Raw genomic sequence first — 23,309 nt, forward strand, 5'->3', positions numbered from 1 at the left:
TGGGTAGAGCAGGCTCCATACCAAGCTGTGATACAACCAGAAAGAATGCTTTCTATGGTGCATCTGTAGAAGTTGGTGGCGGTTGTAGCTGACATGCCAAATTTCCTCAGTCTTCTGAGAAAGTAGAGACGTTGGTGGGCTTTCTTAACTATAGTGTCGGCATGGGGGGACCAAGACAGACTGTTGGTGATCTGTACACCTAATAATTTGAAGCTCTCGACCCTTTCTACTTCGTTCCCATTGATGTAGACAGGGGCACGTTCTGCACTACACTTCCTGAAGTCGATGATAATCTCCTTCATTTTGTTGACATTGAGGGAGAGATTATTGTCATTGCACCAGTTCACCAGATTCTCTATCTCATTCCTGTACTCTGTCTCGTCATTGTTTGAGATACAACCCACTACGGTTGTGTCATCAGCAAATTTGAAAATTGAGTTGGAGGGGAATTTGGCCACACAGTCAAAGGTGGATAAGGAGTATAGTAGGGGGCTGAGGACACAGCCTTGTGGGACACCGGTGTTGAGGATGATCGTGGAGGAGGTGTTGTTGCCTATCTTTACTGATTGTGGTCTGTGGGTTAGAAAGTTCAGGATCCAGTCGCAGAGGGAGGAGTCGAGGCCAAGGCCACGGAGTTTGGAGATGGGTTTCGTAGGAATGATGGTGTTGAAGGCTGAGCTGTAGTCGATAAATAGGACTCTGACATAGGTGTCTGATGTGACCATCAATTCACTCGAGACACGATTGGAAGTAAACTGTGGTTTTAATAGACTTACAACTGAGCCTGCCTGCGACCAGAACCACACCCCCCCCCTCAAAATAGCACAAGTCTGACCCTATTTCCAGTTCTCTCCAGCTTTGACAGAAACGTCCATATATGAAACTTTAGCTCCCTTGGCTCGCCACAGATGCTGCCAGACCCAAGATTGTCCAGTATTTTCTGTTTACGAGAATTGAACCTGCGCTGCTGGCCTTGGTTTGCATCACAAACCAGCTATCTAGACCATTGAGCTATACCAGCTAGGTAGATAAACACATCTGCCCGCACTTGCCCCCTCCCCAAAAAAATATTAATTAGCTGTTAATTAATTCTGAATAAATAAAGCACCAATAACACAGTTTAATTAAATCTCGTACCAAGCTACACAAAAATCCTATGGACCATGGTATCTAGGATAAAGAAATAACACAAGACTGCATTGTGAAAACCACATCATTACAGCCAATGACAAAATCACAGAGAGCTTTCAGTCCAAATTTCTGGGGCATACATTTTAATTTTTGTACACAAATCCACTTGCACATCCAGTTTTGTGAACTAAACGTTCATGTCTCAACAAAAATATTAAACGGTAATACAATGCACGGACTGATAATCTACTTGTATTATATCTAACACAGTAAGTAGGATTCCACTGGGACATTCATTTCAAAGAACAAGAGATCAAAAAGGGTTGGAATGGTGGCACATGGCCATGCCACGATCAACAATTTAAGTGGATTACAGAAACATAAAAGTCACATTACGTCTCTCACTATAATCCTACTGTGTATCCATGTTATTAATACTAACAGGGAGCTTGTACGATCAAAGGAAGTTCAAGATGAATCAAAACACAGGAAAGGCCCATCCAAACACATATTACAAAGCCTCATTCATAGACACATGTAACTTCCAATGTTAGAAACTAAAGATCTTTATAACTTCATATTAGTGTCCACTGCTGCGGTAGAAAATCCCATGTTTTCATGGAGAAACCCAACACAAGAGAATTCGGTAGTTACGTCGCTGGCTTTTGAAATTATACATAAAAATATCAACTAATTAACTTCTTGAAGAACACTTGAGTATTTCTCACCAAAAAATACTGCTTTGTTAGGTGTCCACCAAAATATAAAATTCTAATGCTTAAAACTTTTCTTGTCTCACAGGTATTTAAATGAATGTCATGTAGAAATCTAAACATTTGTCTCCATAAGCAAAGATGGATGGCTTCTCAAGTGCCACAAATTAATTGTAATTTCTTTAATGAATAGTTTTTCTTATTTATTGCTTAGAGAAGACAATATGGCATTTTGATGCGTTATTAGGAGAGGTTGACCAGCTGGAGCCTCATTAAAGAATGGGAGGTGGTCGTAGTGAAACATTTAAGATTATTCAGGGTCTTGACAGGGTAGATGCTGAAACAATGTTTCCCTCATGGGGGAATAAGGGGTCTCCCATTTAAGGCAGAGATGAGGAAGAATTTCTACTCTGATAAAAGCATTTGTGTTTAATTCCCTTCCCCAGCCAGCAGTGGTGGCCTTTGTTAGAAACATCATCAATACACACGTAGAACTTTCTTTTATTTCACCTCTGCATTGCTCCTGAGGTTTTCCCATGGTGGATACTGGGTGAGTTAGCACAAAGGTTGTAAGGGCAATGGGTGGTGTGTGGGGGGATATAGATTGGTATCAGTTGGCACAGATGTTATAAAGAGCAATGGGAGGTGGACAGAGAGCACAGGTTGGCATGGAAGTTATGTGTCATGATATGCAAACATGCAGCTCATGAACACATAGAATAGGACACGACCAATTATCAGTCAGGGGTGGTATCTCACGATAAAAGGGATGAGGCACTCACACCCCACCTCGTTCCACAAACCAACATCAACAGAGTGAGACAGGGTGTATCCTCAGCATCACCCCAGTACGTGGCTTAGAGCAAGGCTGGCTCAGTTAGACTGAGTTACTACATTTAGATTAACAGAGAGTCGAACTCATTGAGAACTGTGCTAATAGTTCAATAAAACACATTGGACTCACTTCAAAGTCTGGAGCATCTTTTACTCAAAACTGCATCAAGTGACAGCTTGTGTTATTCCAAATTACATAACACAACACTATGAGGGCCAAAGGTGGGTGGAGGATATGAGGTGGCATGAGTTGACATTGATGTGCCACGGGAAGCGTGCGGACATGATAAGTGAGGGGACCTGATAGATGAGGTCTGGAGGCTATTTTGGTTTTCATTTTTACAGCTGGGTGAACATCCCAGAGCACCAAGATGGGCCTTTTAACCAGTCCGCCTCGGCACCCCGCGGCTATCTCCGCACTCTATCTGCAGGCAGCAGGCAGACTCCTGTTATCACCTGCCACCCCCCCCCCCCCCCCCACCTCATTTGAGTTGTCAATCTCTACTTTTTTTAAAGGTCCTTTGGAAATGCACAGAAACTTCAATGTTTATACCATCTTTAACTACTCAAGATATGTATTTGGGAATATTCTATAAAATACAGAAGGTACAGAATTGATAAAAAGCTTCAGCAGTTTATCCAAGATAAAAATGCCCAGTCAAAACCCACAATTTTGAGATAGGCTGAGACCTTGAAGTGAAATTTAAAGAAGGCATTAAAAAACATAAAATGCAATTCAGTGGGTAAATTTAAATGTTAATTGAAATGGTGTATATTTTTGAACTCTGAAAAAATGTCAGCAGTGTTTACATGCTTTTTGGAATTATTCACTTCCTATCCAAGTTCCCCTTTACACATTCCTATGTCCTTATTTATAATGGGAACTGGTTAGAGGGTATAGTTATACTGCAGCTACAGAAATTTAAAAAGGAAATCAATAGGAACTGAGTTACATCTGCCTATCTTTGTCCCATTATCTCTGCCCTTTAACTCTGACACAACTGTTCTTTATTTGTTCTTGATTCTCCATGTTCAAAGTCATGGGAGATTGGCTCCATGAGAAATAGAATTATGTACTTTTTATTAAAAAAAGCATTTTTCTTTAAAAGGAGAGAGCTGTTCATGCCATTAATCTTCTTAAGAAAGTTTTGGAAAGTTTCTTCCAACCATCCTCAAAGCTAAATGAAGCAAAACTACTTAACATCAAGATTATTTAAACTTGGAGACCTTGCTTTCCTTGCTCCCAATGCTGAGGGGATGTTCCACAAAGCATATTATCCTGGCATATTTGTATCTATCGCCGAGCTCAATGCTTAAATATTTAGTTGATATTTATAATATATTTATTATCCATGCATGTCTTAACTGTGGGAGTTTTAATAGATGGCACGGTGGCACAGTGGTTAGCACTACTGCCTCAAGATCGACTTGAGGTATTGCCGGTTACACTGGCACAGGTGTCGTTCTCCTTGATTGTGAAGAAGGATAAGGAGTGGTATAGTGTGGGTTGTATCGCCCTTTTTCGTTATTAAATGCAGATGCTAAGCTGTTGGCAAAAGTTTTGGCAATGCGCTTGGAGGCCTGCCTTCCAGGGAGTGATCGCAGAAGAGTAGATTGGGCTTGGTGAGGGTAGGCAGCTTTCGGCCAACATACGGCAACTACTTCATATTATTTTATCCCCCTCTCAAGTCCCTGAGCCAGAGGTGATTATTTCAATGGATGCTGAAAAAGAATTAGACAGGGGTGGAACGGTGGTTCTGGTCGAGATCCTTTGAAGGTTCTGTCTGGGCCCAGATTTATGTCTGTCTTGGATCCATCTTTTATACAGAGCCCCCCACCGCAAGTGTTCATACGAATGCCCCGAGGAGTTGAATAGAGGGGCGAAGCAACGTAGAATCATAGAAAAGTTATAGCACAGAAGGAGGCCATTCAACCCATTTTATCCATGGCAGCCCAAAGACACCCAGGTGCCCTTTCTAATCCCACCTTCCTGCACCTTAGAGCACTTAGGGTGCAGATTTTAAAAGGGTTTAGGGTCTCTGCCTCCACCATCAACTCGGCTGCGAATTCCAGACCCCCACAACTCCTCCACTTCTGCAAAATGTACTTTATGCTCGGTGGTGTTGACCACTCTCAGGATATGGAGACAGTTCAGACAGTTAAGCTGGACGCCATGTCAATGTTACCGGCAATCTGCAGAAATCATTGCTTTGTTCTGGCAGTCTTCGACCCATCGTTCGGGTTATAGAGGAGGGGCTGGAGCAGTTTGGGGACATGTTTATAGAGGAGAGGTTCACTGGGTTTGAAGATTTGTTGGGTAAATTCCAACGTCCCAAATCTGATCTATATAGGTTTGTTCCAGTGCGTGACTTTTTGCACAAGCATATTCTGTCCTTCTCCTTGGCATCCTCGTCCTCTCTGTTGGACAGGGTCCTTTTGCTGGCTGAATCGAGGGTGGGGAAGATATGGATATTTATGGCTGGATTTTGTCAGTGGAGCAATTTCCATTGGATGAGGAAAAAAGTGGGAGAGGGAGGTGGGCCCTGTTTTTGATAGCCGGGAGTGGAGTGAGGTTCTTCACAGGGTCAACTCCACCTCTTCATGGGCTAGGCTCAGCTTTATTCAATTCAAGGTGCTGCATAGATCGTATCTGACCAGGGCAGGGATGAGTGTTTTTTTTCCGGGTGTGTAGGATAAGTGCAAGCGTTATTCTCACGGGCCAGCAATGTTCTGGTCATTTCCTAAACTTGTAAGCTTTTAGGTCTTTTTCTTCAATGCCATGTCAGGGATTCTTGAGATTGAGCTGGAGCCATGCCCGCTGTTGGACTTGCCGGTACTGTAGACAGGGGCGAAGGTGGATGCACTCGCCTTCACGTCACTAATAGCCCAGAGGCGATTGTCAGGGATTAACACCCGGTCCCAGGGACTACAGAAGTGGCAAAAGCAGGAAGAAGGCACAGTGAAGAGAAATGTCAAAAACAAGTTAAAAAACGGTCGTGAAAAAAGCAGCTGAAAGTCCGTCGGGGAGTGGAAAGATCACCACGGGGATGGCAAGGAAAGTGGAGGCTGAGGCACCAGGGAAGCCGCATTGCCCACGGCTGAAGAAATTACTATGGTGATGGCCGCGGAACTTGAAAGGCAGTTCACAAAGCACATGGAGGCGATGAGGAAGGAGATGGACACAGTATTGAAAGTGCTGGTGCAGGAGGCAATTGCCCCGTGAGGGCGGCAGTATTCAGCGCAGTGGCAGAGGTGCGGGAGCAAGGCGAGGCGCTGAAGAAAGTGGAAGAGACATTATTGCAGCACAGTGATCAACTTACCTCGATGGGGAAGGAGATGCGGAAGGTGATAGAGATCAACAAGGATCTGCGAGCCAAAATGGATGACTTGGAAAACAGATCCAGACGACAGAATCTGAGGATTGTGGGTCTTCCCGAAGGAGTGGAAGGCCCGAGGCCGACTGAGTATTTTGCCACGATATTGGCGAAGCTATTGGGGGGGGATGACCCTGAAGTGTTGGGCAGTGTAGACTTGTGAAGCTAACATATGCCACCAACACTGAAGAAGGTTCAACTCTCTTTTATTAACTACTTATAAAATAATAGACATACGAGAACTGTGGGTTTAAACAATGCTAGTTTAACTAGAGACCTGTGCCTGAATCTCTCAGCAGGTGGTGCGAGTCTGTAATAAACTTGATGAGCTCTTGTGCTTCTGAGAGGCAGCATCCAGAATGAGTGGGAAAAGTGATGCCCTCTGTCTTTATAGTGTGTGTGTTCTAACTGGTGATTGGCTGCGGTGTTTGTGCATGTTGATTGGTCCTACTGTTTGTCCATCAGTATGTGTCTGCACCATGATATACTGGTGTATATTATGACCGACCCATCCAGATATGAACTGGATTGGACTCATCGGTCGTGGAGGCCTATACCAAAGTAGGGTGAGCCGCCGAGAGTAGTAACTGTGTTTTCGTAGGTACAGCGTGAAGGAGAAGGTCCTGTGCTGGGGGCAAAACAAACGCGGGTAGTGCAGTAGGCTGGAGCTGGTATATGCATATATCAGGACTACATGGTGGAGCTGGCGAGGAGGCGGGCTGCCTTCAGCCGGGTGAAGAAGGCACTGTACATCAGCAAGGTGCAGTGCGGCATAGTATACCCAGCTAAGTTGAGGGTGACCTACAAACCAAGGACTTTTATTTTGGGAAGGCAGAAGCAGCGGAGGAGTTTGTGAAGGTAGAAGGACTGTGGCTGAATTGAGAAGTGGATATATATTGATGTAGCCTCATGTAACTGTATTTTTTCACTGCGTTTGGTGTATGTGCTAAATGAGCTAAAGTTGTATATACTTGGGCAAGGGAAGAGATGGGACTTTCGCTTGCAATGATGGTTCTTTGGGGCTTGGGTATATATGTGGGGTCTGTGTGCTAAAGGAGAGCTCTTGGTTTTCCTGGGACCGGGCAAGGGGGAAAGAGACCCGGGCGGGGGCCTCCACGCTGGCTGGTTTAAGCCGGCCCGTAAACGGGAGTGAGGTGGGGAGGGGGGGGGCTGTGGCCAGCAGAGCCCGGCAGAACCGGGTTCGATGAATCTAGCCGGGGTGGAAAGTTGGGGGGGTGGAAGGAACAGAGGTTGGGGGGAGGAGTTTTGTAAAAGGAAGTGGAGGGGAAGAGTCGGGGAGGGGGTGGGGAGGGCTCGCAATGCGTGGGTGTCATGTACAGTACTCTTTCGGGGATTGGATGGCATTGAATGTTTGGGGGGGGGGGTGGATTCTCTTGGTCAACGGTGACCATAGGCGATTCCTGATTCCTTTTTTTCTGTTTTTTTCTCCTTTGATTGTCCCGCCATGGGAGGGTTTGTTTTATTTGATGCTTATATTGCTAGAGGGGTCATTGTTTGGGGTGGTGGGAGGATGGGAGCGTTGTTGTTGATAAGGGAATTGACTTTGTATTTTTTACCATTTACTGTTTGTGGGTGGGGTGTAGATTTTGAAGAAAATGTGAAAATGGAGAAAAATATATTTTTTTAAAATAGCCCGGAGGTGAGTTCTGCTTTGGTGGAGGACTCCAGTTCCACCAAGTCACCAAGTGCTTTGTCCTGGTTGAGGGACCTTATAGAGTTTTGAGAAGGTTAAGTACATCATGAGGAGGTTGTCAGAAGTGTTCTACTCGAACACCCGAAGGAACCCAAGTCGACACAGGGAGAAATGTGCAAACTCGACACAGAGTCAAGGCTGGCAGTCTTTCATTTCTTATTTCAGGGAATTGATCGCCATCAGGTGTTGGGGTGGGGGGTCTGGCTTGTTATTTTATGGGGGTTGGGGTTAGGAGAGAGGATAAGTTTGGAACTGTACTTATTCTGTGTTTTGGTTTACTGCGTTATAATGAAAAATTCTCTCAATAAAAATATTTTTTTAAAACACTGCTGTCTCATAGTGCCATAATCCATATTCAACTCTGTGTGGAGTTTTTACATTCTCCCTGGGTCTACTTGGGTTCCTCCGGGTGTTCCAGTTTCCTCCCACTGATCAAAGTCTGACCGAACGGCCACCTAAAATAAAATCCTGCTGATTAGACCATCAAGATCCAGCAGAGGGCAGCAGAGCAGAGCTTCTGATTGGCTGTTCCGGGGAGATTTGCATACATACAGTGCGGTCAGCGTAACTTGAAGGTGTATCTGCGCAAGTGACCCGAGGAGTTCGAGGAGAGGCAAGCATCCAGCAGAAGGCAGCAGACCAGAGCTTCTGATTGGCTGTTCCGGGGAGATTTGCATACGTGCAGTGCGGTCAGCGTAAGTTGAAGGTGTACCTGCGCAAGTGACCCGAGAAGTTCGAGTCAGTATGAACTTCAGTATTCTGTAAATAACTTGTGTTGGATGGTGTGATTGATTAACTGTCACATTATGTGAGTGTGAATAAATACTAATTGATTAAATGAAGCCGGCTCGCCGCCATTTGTCCATTGCATACGGGTTAAAGACACACTGAGGTAGCAACAAAAGATGTGCCGGTTAGGTGGATTAGCCATATCTTTTTATTAAAACAGTAAAAAATAAATACAAGGTACAAACACTAATTTTGTGTTGCAGAAACAGGGTACACTCCCCTCAGTACCAATGTACGGGGGGGGGGGGGGGGGGGGGAATACTCTGATTATTAAAACAGTTCACAACACATTTCTACAATAAACAAATGGTACCAGCACTAAACTTTGCGCTGGAGAGACCAGATACCCTCGCCTCTGTACCAACGGATGGGAAAGGAAGGGGATGGTGGGGAGAGAGGGGAAAGGAGAGTGGTGGGGAGGGAGGGAGTTGAAGTGTTGGTGAAGGGGGGGGGGCAAATAGGGCACTGGCTGAACTATCTACGGAGGCAGAAAAACAAAAAGAACCTTCAATTATGATCCCAAAACCAAACTATAAATAAATGCCTATAAACATGTGCCTCGGCCATATTGGGGAATGTAAAATATGTATGCTGGCTAAAGGGGGCGGCCACAATTATTGTTATGAAGATGCTTACCTGTAAATATTCATGTAAAATTTTTGTGTTTTCCTTTTTTTTTTCTTTTTTTTTTCTCTCTCTAATAACTTGTGATTTGTCATATATAAAATATGAAAACTCAATAAAAAACATTTATAAAAAAAAAAAAAAAAAAAATTATGATGTGCCAGATTACGGGAGTCCCTCAGAGGGGGTGAGGGGCGATACAGTGTCAGGCACAAATGAGACCTGCACCCCGCTACAGAGCGTCTCATGCAACCTGCGCTCCCGACACTGGGCGGCTGACAGCCTTCTGGCAGTCGTCCTCCGGGCCCAAATCCTCCACCACACTGAGTGCGGCGGGCGAACCAGGCCCACCAACCAACTCAAGGGCTGCCTTGATCCTGCCACCGGGATCATCGACAGGTAGGATCTCCTCAGGCTCCACCCAGAGCATTGTGCCAGTGTGAGGTGGTGGTGTACATGCCTGCTGCGCTACCACCACCTGGTCACTGGAAGGCCCCAAAAATAACTCCGGAAACAGGTCGGGGATGGTGGCAGAGGTGTCCGAAGGAAGCGGTTGGGACAGAGGGTCTTCCAAACTATAACCCGTTAAGAACCTAAGAAGCAGGGGGTTATCGCTGACCCCCTCCCCTGAGAAATTGAACAGGTCTACGCTAAATTACCCCTTAATGGCCACAGGTATGCAGATTAGGTGGGGTTGCCGGGATAGGGTGTGGTCTGGGCCTAGATAAGGTGCTCTTTCAAATGGTCGATGCAGACTTTGAGCAAAAACAACAACTACTATTACTGGGCAATTAGCAATGGGGAATAAATACTAGCATCCCATAAATAAATTTTAAAAATTAGATTCCCATCTGAAGTGTTAACGTGTCTGTCTCATCCACAGATAACATAGAAAAACTAACAAGGCACTTAACAGAGCAAGAGGGAAAATTAACAGAACACATACAAACAATAAAAGAATGAACAAAATGGGTTTTAACAATTTTTTTTAAAATTAATTTATCGGATGCAGGCGTCATTGGTTAGGCCAGCATTTATTCTAGAATCCTAGAAGTTACAGTGCAGAAGGAGGCCATTCGGCCCATCGAGTCTGCACCAGCTCTTGGAAAGAGCACCATATCCAAGCCCACACCTCCACCCGATCCCCATAACCCAGTAACCCCACCCAAGACGAAGGGCAATTTTGGACACTTAAGCCCTCACTTCCACCCGATCCCCATAACCCAAAAACCCCTCTTGACCTTTTTTTGGACACTAAGGGCAATTTAGCATGGCCAATCCACCTAACCTGCACAACTTTGGACTGTGGGAGGAAACCGGAGCACCCGGAGGAAACCCATGAACACACAGGGAGAACGTGCAGACTCCGCACAGACAGTGACCCAAGCTGGGAATCGAACCTGGGATCCTGGAGCTGTGAAGCAATTGTGCTAACCATTATGCTACCTTACTGCCCACCATTTATTGCCCATCCCTAGTTGCCCTTCAGAAGGTGGTGGCAAGCTGCCTTCTTGAACCATGTAAGTGCACCCACTGTGCTGTTAGGGATGGAGTTCCAGGATTTTGCCCACCAGTGTGGGAATGGCGATATATTTCCAAGTCAGGGCGGTGAATGACTTGGAGGGGAACCTCTAGGTGGTGGGTGTTCCCAGGTATCTGCTGCTTTTGTCCTTCTAGATGGTAGCAGTCATGGGTTTGGAAGGTGCTACCCAAGGAACCTTGGTGAATTTCTGCAGTGCATCTTGTAGATGGTACACAGGGCTGCCACTGTTCGTTGGAGGGTTTGAATGTTTGTGGAAGGAGGAGCAATCAAGCAGGCTGCTTTGTCCTGGATGGTGTTGAGCTTCTTGAGTGTTGTTGGAGCTGTACTCATCCAGGCATCCATTACATTCCTGACTTGTGCCTTATTGGTGGACTTTGCAGGGTCAGGAGGCGGGTTACTCACTGTAGGATCCCTAGCCTTGGACCTGACCTGGCAGCCACAGTATTAATATGGCAGTCCAGTCAGTTTCTTATCAATGGTAATCCCCAGGATGTCAAGGGGTGATGATTAGATCCACTCTTGTAGGAGATGGTCATTGCATGGCACTTGTGTGGCGCAAATGTAACTTAAATGTTGCAAAGAGGGGTGGCACAGGGCCGCGGTGGTTAGCGCTGTTGCCTCACAGCGCTGAGGACCTGAGTTCGATCCCGGCCCCGGGTCTCTGTCCTTGTGGAGTTTGCACATTCTCCCAGTGTTTACATGGGTCTCACCCCCACAACCCAAAGATGTGCAGGTTGCATGGATTGGTCACGCTAAATTGCCCCTTAATTGGAAAAAACAAGAGTTGGGTACTCGAAATTTATATTTAAAAAAGTTGCAAAGAAAGTGAAGAGGTGGAAATTTAATGGGGGAAATTTCAGAGAATAAGGGAACTTTGGTTGAATGCTCTATCATCAATGGAGTAAAGGGCAATAATGATGCACAAAAAAAAACAGACAAAGGATTGGAGTTGTGGGGGTTCGGGAATACAAAGAAGTTTGCAGAGATATGGGGCGGAATTCTCCACCGTCGGAAATCTCCGTTTTGCTGGCAACCCAGGGCTTTCCCCGACAGCGTGGGGCTGCCCCACAATGGAAAACCCCATTCAACTGCCGGCGAAACGGAGAATCCCGACGCCGTGCGCAGCGGGACGCAGAATCCCACCCCATGGAGTGGGAAGAACATAGAGAGATTTGAACAAGAGGATAAGAATTTTAAAGTCTGCATACTGAGAGACAAGGAGCCAATGAAGATCAACTAGAAGAGGAGTGATAGGTCACTGGATGTTATTGCAGGTCAGGCTAGGCAGAAATCAGCTTAAAACAAGTTGGGAGATACAGAAGATAGAAGAAAGAGGCTGGCAAGGAGAACATTGGAAGAAGCACGAGTCTAGAGATGTCAAAACTGTGCACTATTACATATTGCAGGGGGTGGCGAGGTGGAGGAGGTCAATAGGGGCAGCCAATGGCTGTCGAGGAAGAAGACTGCAATCTTTGGTAAGGGTGGCTTGTGAGATTTGACATTGACTCAGGGTCAAACATGATGTCAAAGATTTGCAAGCTCTATTTCAATTTAAGTAGCCAAGGAGCAGGGTTTGAGATCGTGGAGCTTTTGTTTAGAGTCTAAACAGATGTCTTCATTCTTCCTGATGAAGTGAGCAAGAAATCTGACAGCACAGAGGTAGTCTCAAAAGTTAGTTACTGTCACTTACTAAGAATTTCTACATCTTCTACTACTTTATGTTTGGAAGAAGTAGACTAGTTTTGGAAGGAGCAGATATCACATCTAGTTCCATGACTGGAACTTTTTGTAGACGAATGAAAAAGTCTATGCCCTGGTTTAAAACAAATAGATCTGTTTATCTGCCTCTGCAATCTGTGCATTGGGGGCTGGTTAGTTCAGATAGCTATATATATGTCTGGTGTGTGGTTCAGAGTAATATCATTGTGCAGGTTTGATTCCCTTTCCGGCGAAGGTAGACTTGACCTATCTCTTCGCCCTGCCGTTGAAGGCTGTGGTAAACTACCACAGACAAAAACTGCCAAGAAAATGACAATGAATTGTACTATGGAGAAGTTTCAGCAATACTCAGAATAAAGGTTCATATCGGCATCAATGAAGAAATATGAAGGAACAGATTTTTGAACATTTAGTTAAGACAGAATTTAAAACTGTTCTCTACAGTGAAAGAGCGTGTGCACACCTTTCTAGGAACTGCGACAGCATGAATCAGAAATATCACTTAATGGTCTAAAACCAGTTGTTTGCTCAACAAGTATTATTAGTAGTCCAATCCAACAATGTTTATTTAGGAAAACTGGCCTAATCTATTGAAACAAACAATCAACAGTTTCATTTTGTTTCCAATTACTGCCTCATTGAGAAGCAGGAGCAAAATGCCAGGATTATCAAAGCTTCACACCAACATGATGGCATGGCCAGGATATGCGAGTTGCATTATTTGCAAACAAACATGACAGATAATCAGCAAGCCGAGCCAGAAATTTAGTTCACTGGCCCAAAACCTTCGACCACAGTCAGAGCTCTCAACGCTGATCAGAAAGAAATCTACCCACTACCTGGATATCTTGAAAAGGCTCCAATCTCCTGATCTTTAGCACAGGAACCCTCACAAATAACAGTGAAGAGGATCGACACAAAAGTCACTCTTTTTATGGCATTAGCTGCTGTTCGATAAGAGTTAAATGTACAGTACGAATGTTAGTGAATGAATGTGGTGACTGGGTTGTGCAGTAGGGTGGGTAGGTGGGTGAGATAAGTGGGTTGGGTGAGATGGTAGGTGGGTGAGGTGGCAGGTGTTTTTCTTAATCTTTCACAGTATGTGGACGTCGCTGGCCATCCAGCATTTATTGCTCATCCCTAATTGCCCTTGAGGTGGTAAGGGGGGGCAGGTGAGTAAGATGGGGGCAGGTGGGTGAGGTGGTAGGTAGCAATTGATTGGCAAAAGAATGAAAGGTGACTTGAGGAACGAGTTATGTTATGCAACAAGCAGCTGGGATCTGGAATGTGGTGGAGGCAGATTCAATTGTGGTTTCAAAAGGGAAATTGGTTCATTATCTGAAGTGAAAAAAAATGCAAGGCTGTGAGAAAAGGAGTGGGTCCAGCTGGGTAACTCTTACAGAGAAGGTCGGTATAAGCACGGCGGGCCGGATGGCGTCCTGCCATCATGATTCAGTAATGGTGTTGTTTGGCTACAGAATCTAATTAACTTGCGTGTTACAGGGGGGTCCAGACGTTATGACTAAAGGGATCTCTGGTCCAATTTCGGAACTGCACCGGCTTCTAAATAGACATTGCACATACAGTGCAGAAGGAGGCTATTCGGCCCATCGAGTCTGCACCGACCCACTTAAACCCTCACTCCCACCTTATCCCCGTAACCCAATAACCCCTCCTAACCATTTTGGTCACCAAGGGCAATTTATCATGGCTAATTCACCTAACCTGCACGTCTTTGGACTGTGGAAGGAAGCCGGAGCACCTGGAGGAAACCCACGCACACACGGGGAGAACGTGTACACTCCACACAGACAGTGACCCAGTGATCCAGCAGGGAATCGAACCTGGGACCCTGGCGCTGTGAAACCACATTGCTAATCACTTGTGCTAAATGCTGCCCAAACGATTTGTGTCCAACATTTATGACCAGCCTGTTAGAGGAGATCAATGTAACTCATAATTAGCCACAGAGATTTCCGCAAGGTTTGAATGTTTGTGGCGAAAACGATTGGCGCAGCTTTCAATGTACAAAAGGTAGCAGCGTTTCACTGCTGACAACAGATGCTGCATTGCAAAATTGTCAATGTTTTTGGGGGGGGGGGGGGGGGGGGCTGGGAGGACGAGGGTCATTCGGCTGCAGATGATTCCACAGCTTGAGTGTAAAAGCAGCACAGATTTGCAGTGCGGTGCCTGCCTGCTGCCCCTGTGTCCCTGCCACACTGAGATGCAGAATTCGCTGCTCACTGACTGAGGCCCCCGTGACTCCTTGCCTGTGCCCGGGAGTTCGGGCTGCTAACACCGAGCTCTCTCTGCATCCAGCAGCTCACTTTAACAGTATATTAACCTGCGTGGATAGAGATAGAGGGAAGGTGAACGCGGGAATTAATGATACAAGAACATTTGACACTGTGTATCTGGGCACCCAGTCCTGTATTTGTTAACCCTGTAATTCAGAAACTTGCACTGGACTCGCACCATGTCAGAGGCGAGGAAAGAGTAAACTTACCCCACGCTGCTGCTCCGGCACCAGGCGTCTCTTCAGCGACCACCAACCCCCCCTACTGCCAAACATCCATTTACAGCAAAGCTCAATTTTTAAAGAAAATCTCCTGTCACTCGAAAAGTTTTGACAGCGGAAATTCAACGGCGGGAGGCGAGTGACAAGTAATCCAACCACTGGCCGCTGGTAACTCGGAACTAAACCAGTGGCGAACCAGTTAGGTTATAGAGGCGGGGCTCCCTCTGGCCAATCAACAGACGCCGCTGGACAACACTGGGCTCAACCGAGTTGGTAGTTAAATAGTTTGAGCTGTCTCCTTTCTGGAGCATTTTCTTTTGCTCATTTTGCACAAGTCACAGGTAGTAAACCTGTGGGGGCAGCACGGTAGCATGGTGGTTAGCATAAATGCATCACAGCTCCAGGGTCCCAGGTTCGATTCCCGGCTGGGTCACTGTCTGTGTGGAGTCTGCACGTCCTCCCCGTGAGTGCGTGGGTTTCCTCCGGGTGCTCCGGTTTCCTCCCACAGTCCAAAGATGTGCGGGTTAGGTGGATTGGCCGTGCTAAATTGCCCGTAGTGTCCTAAAAAGTAAGGTTAAGGGGGGTTGTTGGGTTTCGGGTATAGGGTGGCTACGTGGGTTTGAGTAAGGTGATCATTGCTCGGCACAACATCGAGGGCCGAAGGGCCTGTTCTGTGCTGTACTGTTCTATGTTCTATGTTCTAAACCATGGAAAAACATGAAAAGAGTTTTGTACAAACTGATTCAGGCCAAACAAATAATTATTGGGAACAACCACCGGACCCGAACAGAAGATATCGGTTTGAAGTCAAGGGAAAGCAAACAGTGGTGGAAATAAAACTAGGAGGAAATCAACAAAATTGATTGACCAATAATTGCATCGTAGACTGAAATGATTGTTTTATGTTCTGTTCTTCCGTTGCCTCTTTTCCTCCTAGTTGCCATAGATAAATGCCCTCAGAACACCGACATTGAGTGTTAACAAGGCGGTCTCACCAGCAAGACAGTTCACGGCTCTTTTTAGGGACACAAATCGTTAACAACGCACAACACCCGGGATCTTAGCTTTTATAAATAACGATTTTTAACTAAATAAGTCTCTAAGTCACTGTTAGCGTACTTTAGCCAATGTGGGTGATCCAATTTAGAAAGGATCAGGAACACAGAGAAGTGTGGAAGAGCTTTATTAGGATGATATTGTAAATGTGATCAAGGTTATGATAAGATAAGCTAAGACAACAATGACAAAATTATTTCTACTGGTTGGTGTCATGAACACTTTAATCACAGAAAATGGTGAATCTTCAAGGACTAAGGACATTCTGGAAGAATTTGTGTTCTAAAATACACTTTTCCTTAAATGGTTAATGCAAGAATTCTGGTTTTCTTGGACGAGACAACCATTTACAATAAAACATATTGAAGCAGTTTTAAAGCATCTGGAAAATTCTTGATCCTACTGGAGTGTGCACAAAGGGTAGTTTATGGGCGCGATTCTCTGGCCTCTTTGCACTCTCGCTCAAGTGAAACAAGGCTGGTGAATAGCGGAGGAGGACAAAAACGAGAACTGTGCCAGGCACTAAGCAGTTTGTGGCAACTGGCTCACTCCCGTAGGCAGAATCGGATCTCGCTGTAGCAGACATTCTGCTGAGGCCCTCAGCCATGGCCGCCACCGACTGCGCGATTCCTTGGACACCTTCACTGATGGTGCCGACATCATACACTGGCTCTCCACTGCGGCCGCCACCCTAGCAGTGTTGGCCTTGGTGCCACACATTGCCGTCGTCATCTCCTGTGCCTGTAGCCTCTGGGACTTCTCCAATCGGCTATGGATCAGCTGAAGCATTGCGGACATTTCCCTCTGAATGTCCCGGCTGATCCCTAACGTCTCCATCAGCTCCGGATAACCCAGTTCCAGAGGCGCAGCAGCTGGCTGGGACGCAGCTGGGACCTGTGCTCCAGCAGACCTTCAACTGCTGTCTCAATTTGGGGTTCCTGCCTCAACCTGATGTACATTAAGAACTGTCTAATGATCACCAGATTGTGCCCCAAATGCCTGATCACTAACATTTCCCACCGTGGTGCGTGTATCTGCACTGGTAGAGGGTGGGAATGACAGCTGTGATGCGTCGATCATGGCATCCTGGGAGCTCTCCTGCAAGGAGTTTTCCTGGGAGGCAGGGGTGGTGACCACCCGGGATGTGCCGGTGCCATCAGCTGGATGACCTGTGGGAGAATGGACATGTGGTCAATGGGATGGATGGATCAGTAAGTATGGCAATAACAATTCACATTTGACAGGTTCTCCAGGTGGGGCCCAGTGGATCCTCACCTCAGCGGCGTCCACTGAACTCGCATTGGTGACCACTGCCTTCGGCCACCCCAGTCACCTCCAGAGCACCTTCCTCGAAGGTGGTGAGGATTCATATGTCCGGCACCCCTCCGCTAGTCTGGGCCCTCTCCCGGCGATTGTGGGAGTGTTTCTCCTGCGGTAACACAGAGAAGGCATCATTAGCCGCACGGGTGGTTCACAGTGGTGGAAGTGGAGGTAAAGGAAGGTATGGGCGCATGGAGGGTTGGGGGGTTCAATGCTCTCATGGTGGTGGAAAGGTCTCAGGGGAGATGGGTCATTGGTGTCAACTCACCCATGCTGCCCGGTGTAGGTCGTTGATCTTCTTCTGACACTGGAGTCCATTCCTCCTGTATATGAGAGAAGCAAGAAACGATTGGAGAATCTGGCACATTTGCTTGACCAATGATTGTTGTTCAGAATAGCAATCATTGGCTGAGTAGTGTGTCAATCGGGAATATGGTGTCCAAAGCATCCAGTCTGGCATCTCGACCATTCCTATTGATAGGCTACTCAGCCAATGGGACTGGGCCTTCCTAGAGCATGGGCCCCAATATTTTGCACCTTGTGCAGCCCCCTCTCCTGGGCTCCGATGATTACAAAGCCTTTAGCTGCCTCTGGCACATTCTGGAATTCCTATCTCAAGTCTTCTTAAAATCATCCTCTTTCTCTTTTCTAAACTTTCACAATGGTTCAATATCGTAGATTATTTTTTCTCTGTAAAACATCTTGAAACATTTTTCTATGTTTTTAGTGACACAATGCAAATATATTCTTCCAAATCTACAGAAAGTACAGCTACTGGACTCTTGGATGAGGCTGATTTGGAAATAAAATGCAGCAATACAGAACCAAGTTGCAACTCAGCAAGGTGCTGACCCACACCCAGCTTAAAACATAATAACTGAAAACAAACCATTTGTACAAATACCCTGAAAGTGAATACTCCCAGAGCCAGAATTCCATTGACTTCCCAGAATGATACCCAGGACTTTACCAGATCAGAGCCCGGAAGTTGCCATTGTTAACAATGCAATAATACATCCATTAAAAAGCTACATCATCTTCCATTAAATATGCTATAGGGTTTTATGACAATAGAAGCTTTTCCTGTCGATGCTGATTGTGCACACCAAATTGATGTGTCCTAGGTGCCATAATATGGCATTGCTGAATTCAAGAAGACCAAAGTCATTGCTGAACACAGAGACAAAAATATGCAAAACTTTCTGAAAAATAATCCGATTAATTAATGATCACCTGTCAGGATTCAAGCATCACTATAGAAAAGAAATGTGGATATTATTTATCTTGCTTACTTTATACTTTTTGCAAAATTTTCTTCAGCTCCCCAAATAATTTTAACCTCTGCTACAGTATTTGGGGATATAGCGCACTGCCATCTCTAAACAAAGAAAACATTTTAAAGCACTTGAGAAGGGGTGGGAAGAATGTGATGCATGAACGTTGCTTCATTTGAAGAAAAAAATACATACAACACAGGGAAGTAATTAATTTTTTATATTCTACATGCTTTCAACACAGCAAGAGCATGACAAATGAGTAAAAGGTAGGAGATTAGTAAGTTTCATGGTCTCAGAGAGAACAGATATAGTGGAGGTTAGATCTTGCAAACTTTCAAACCTAATGACTAATATCGCTTGAACGTCCTGTGTATTTGCACTTAAAAACAATTATCTTCTGGGCATGAATTAAAAACACAGCCTGAAAGGCCATAGACTTTGGGGCATAAGTGAGCTTTGTGTATCACTCACTTATCACTGAATTTCCTTGCTTGCACAGATATTCATGTATGAACTTATCTCCATCCTCAAAACTGATCCGAAACAGAAAAATGGCTGGTTTACAGGATTTTCTCTTTTTTTTCTATTTTTAATGAATATATATATATGCACATCAAACACAACCAAAACTAACAAACAAATAACCAACACCAGTGAACTGCCCTCCCTGCCGTTCTCCCCACCCACTCTGCCTCCTCTTTTTTTTAAACCCCAAAGTTCCCCTTCCCTCCCGCTGTTGACTTAACTATCCTGGAAGAAGTTGATAAACGGTTTCCACCTCTAGGCAAACCCCTCCACAGACTCTCTCAAGGTGAACATGATTTTCTTCCAGTCGAAGGAATTCCGCGAGGTCGCTCACCAACACCCCCAGTTTCAGCGGCTCCAAGTCCCTCCATCCTAGCAGGATCTGTCTCCGGGATACTAGAGAGGAAAAGGCCAGAACGTTGCCTTCTCTCACGCCCTGGACTCCCGGCACTCCAAAAATTGCCAATTATGGACTCGGGACCACCTGCACCCTCAGCACCTCAGATATCACGTCAGTAAAACCCGCCAAAATCCCTCAAGCTTCAGACAGGTGGGCATGGTTGGTGGGCCCACCCCGCGCACCACCCACACCTATTCCCCACCCCCTCAAAAAACCTGATCATTCTGGCCACAGTGATATAGAACATAGAACATAGAAAAATACAGCACAGAACAGGCCCTTCGGCCCTGCCCTGTGGACTACTTTAAATTGAATGAGGCTAAGCCTAGCATATGAAGAGGATGAATTCACCCTTCTCAGAGCCTCCTCCCATAGCCCAGCCTCCAGCACCCTCCCCAGCTCTTCCTCCCACTCCGCTTAACTTCTCCTATCAGGGGAACCCTCCCAGTCCATTAATTATATATCTCCAACACCCTGCCCTCACCAACCCCTGTTTTCGACATCACCTTGTCTTGCAACCCCGAGCGTGGCAGGTCAGGAAAGGACGGCACCTGTGTCCTCACATAGTTTTGCACGTGTAAGTACCGGAACCCATTCCCACTGGGCAGCTCATATTCCTCTACCAGTCCCTCCAGGCTCGGAAAGCTGCCCCCCAGGAATAGATCCCCAAACCGCTCAATTCCCACCCACTGCCACCCCTGGAACTCTGCATCCAGCTCCCCCGGAATAAACCTGTGATTCCCACAGATCGGAGCCCAAACCGAGGCCCCTTAGGTGCTGTCTCCACTGTCCCCACACCCTCAGGGCTGCCACCACTACCAGATGGTGAGAATGGCAGAGGTGCCATCAACAGAGCTCCCAAACTAGTGCCCCTCCACGAGGCTGCCTCCGTCCACTCCCATACTGACCCATCCCCCACTACCCACCTCCTTACCATGGCTATATTTGCCGCCCAGTAATAATTCAATAAGTTTTGCAAGGCCAGCCCCCACCAAGTACCCGCTCCAGCAGCACCTTCTTCACCCGTGGGGATAACCCCGCCCACACAAACCCCAAGATCAATGTATTGATCTTCCTAAAGAAGATAAAAAATCGGAAGGTTCTGGAATACGAAAAGAAACCTCGGGAGTACCATCATCTTCACAGACTGCACCCACCCGGCCAATGACAGTAGGAGCACGTCCCACCTCTTAAACTCCCCGTCATTTACTCCACCAACCTGGACAAATTCAATTTATGTAATTGCTCCCATCCCCACACCACCTAGATGCCCAGACACCTAAAACTCATCCCCACTACCTCAAACGGTAGCTAGCCTAACCTCCTCTCCTACCCCCTCGCTTGGAGCGGAAAGACCTGACTCTTCCCTGTGTTTAACTTATACCCAGAAAAACAGCCGAATTTCACCAAAGTGTCCAGCATCCCTCCAATATTTTCCAATGGGTCTGATATGTAGAGCAACAGGTTGTTCACATATAGCAAGAACCTGTATTCCACCACTCCCCGCACAATCTCTTTCCAACCCTTTGATGCTCTAAGCGCCATTGCCAGTGGGTCTATCGCCAAGTCAAAGAGCAATAGGGAGAGTCAGCATCCCTATCTCGTCCCACGATACAGCTTAAAATACCCTGAACTCACCCGGTTCGTCCTTACACATGCTGCCGGTGCTTGATACAACAACTGGACATAATCCACAAACCCCCTGCCCGAACCCAAACCTCCCACAAATATTCCCATTCTACCAAATCAAAGGCGTTCTCTGCATCCATAGCGACCGCTACCTCCACATTCCGTCACTCCGAGGGCATCATTATTATGTTCAACAGATGCCGAACATTGGCCAATAGATGCCTCCCATTTACAAATACCGTCTGGTCTTCTCCTGAAAACCCCAGCATGCATTCCTCAATCTGCAATGCCAAGATCTTTGCCATGATGTGGAGATGCCGGCGTTGGACTGGGGTGAGCACAGTAAGAAGTCTTACAACACCAGGTTAAAGTCCAACAGGTTTGTTTCAAACACGAGCTTTCAGAGCACTGCTCCTTCCTCAGGTGGAAAATCATGTGGGCCCAAGGCCTTAACTGCCTGCATCGCTCCTGTACCCTCCATCACCTCCACCAGTCCAATGGCCACTCCCAACCCCTCTACCAGGCCCTCCTCCACCCTGAGGAACTCCAGCCCACCCAGGAATTGCCACATTTCCTACCCATGGTTGGGTGCTCCAATTCATAAAGCCTCCTGTAAAACTCCTCAAATCTTCCAGTCACCCCCACCGGGTCCAATACCACTCCAGCCTTACCGTCGTTCACCCTACCTATCTCCCTCGCCGCCTCCTGCTTCCCGTGTTGATGGGCCAGCATCCTGCTGGGTTCTCCCCGTACTCACACACTGCCCTTCTAGCCCTCTGCAACTGCCCTACGGCCTTCCCCATGGACACCAGTCCGAAATCCATCTGGAGTTCCTGTCTCTCCTTCAACAAACCTGCCTCCTGGGCCTCCCAGTACCTCCTGTCTACCTGCAGAATCTCATCCACCAGCCTCGCCATCCCTGCTCGCTCCTCCTTCTCCCTATGCGTCCCGGATCAATATAAACTCCCCCCTAATCACTGCCTTGAGTGCCTCCCACAACATGGCGGCTGAGACCTCACCTGTATCATTTATAATTCCACAAAAACACCTGAATGGCGGCCCTCACCCACTCACATACCTCCTCATCTATTAACAACCCTACATCCAACCTCCACTGCCCCCCCCCCCCACCCCCCCGATCCACTCGCAAGTCCACCTAATGTAGCACATGGTCTGAAACCGCGATCGCTGAGTACCCAGAGCCGACCACCCCTGCCAACATCTGACCCATCACAAAAAAATCAGTGCGAGAGTACATTCTGGGCACATGGGAGAAGTACGAAAATTCCTTTGTTCTCAGCCTCCCACACCTCCACAGGTCTACTCCTCCATGCGCTCCGTGAACTCCTTCAGCTCCATCGCCACTGCCGACACCCTCTCCGGCCTCGACTAATCTAACCCTGGATCAATGACCGTGTTAAAGTCCCACCCCATAATCAGCCGGTGCAAGTCCAGGTCCGGGATCTTCCCCATCAATCGCCTCATGAACTCCACATCATCCCAATTTGGGGCATAAACATTAACCAGGACCATTGGCATCCCACTCACCATCACAAATCTTACCCCCAAATCTGCTACTATATTTGCCACCTCAAATGCCACCCGTTTATTTACCAGCACCGTCACACCCCTTCATGTCTAATCCAGAATGGAAGACTTGCCCTATCCACACATTCCTTAGCCTTGTCTGATCCCCGATCCTTTCTTGTAAAAAGGCCCCGTCCAGCTTCAAGCACCTCAGGTGCGCGAAAACACACGACCATTGAACCGGCCCATTGAGCCCCCTCACATTCCATGTGACCAGCCTGTTCGGAGGGCACCTCGCTTCCTCCCCTGTCGATCAACCATGCCCATTCTTAGACCAGTCCCTGACCCATGCCACGGGCCCCTCCAGGCACACCCTCAGATGTCCACCGTCACCCCTCCCTCCCATGCTATGCCACAGCAACAACACCTCTGTCAGCAGTCCCACCCCTCCCCCTTCCCTTAAACAAAACAACTACCCCATCTCCTTCTACTACACTAACCACCTGATCATCCCCCACTGCACTCCCGTTAACTAGCCCGCCCAGCTAGCCTGGCAGCCCCCGCCCAAAGTGCCCAAGCCTCCTACCCCCCCCCCCCACTAATCCCCCTCTCGCCC

At 46.9% G+C, this 23,309-nt stretch overlaps 1 protein-coding gene across 1 annotated transcript in view; it reads right to left on the bottom strand.

Moving 5' to 3' along the window:
• The window catches only part of LOC119970432 (tumor necrosis factor alpha-induced protein 8-like), a 142,052-nt gene extending 126,934 nt beyond the window's left edge, over window positions 1–15,118 (bottom strand). The window contains exon 1 of the mRNA XM_038805041.1: window positions 14,948–15,118. The gene's annotated coding sequence lies outside the window, so the exon portion shown is untranslated. The remainder of the gene's footprint in view (window positions 1–14,947) is intronic.
• Window positions 15,119–23,309: the final 8,191 nt, after the last annotated feature.

This window comes from Scyliorhinus canicula, chromosome 8, assembly GCF_902713615.1.
Source record: "Scyliorhinus canicula chromosome 8, sScyCan1.1, whole genome shotgun sequence".
Classification (NCBI taxonomy): domain Eukaryota; kingdom Metazoa; phylum Chordata; class Chondrichthyes; order Carcharhiniformes; family Scyliorhinidae; genus Scyliorhinus; species Scyliorhinus canicula.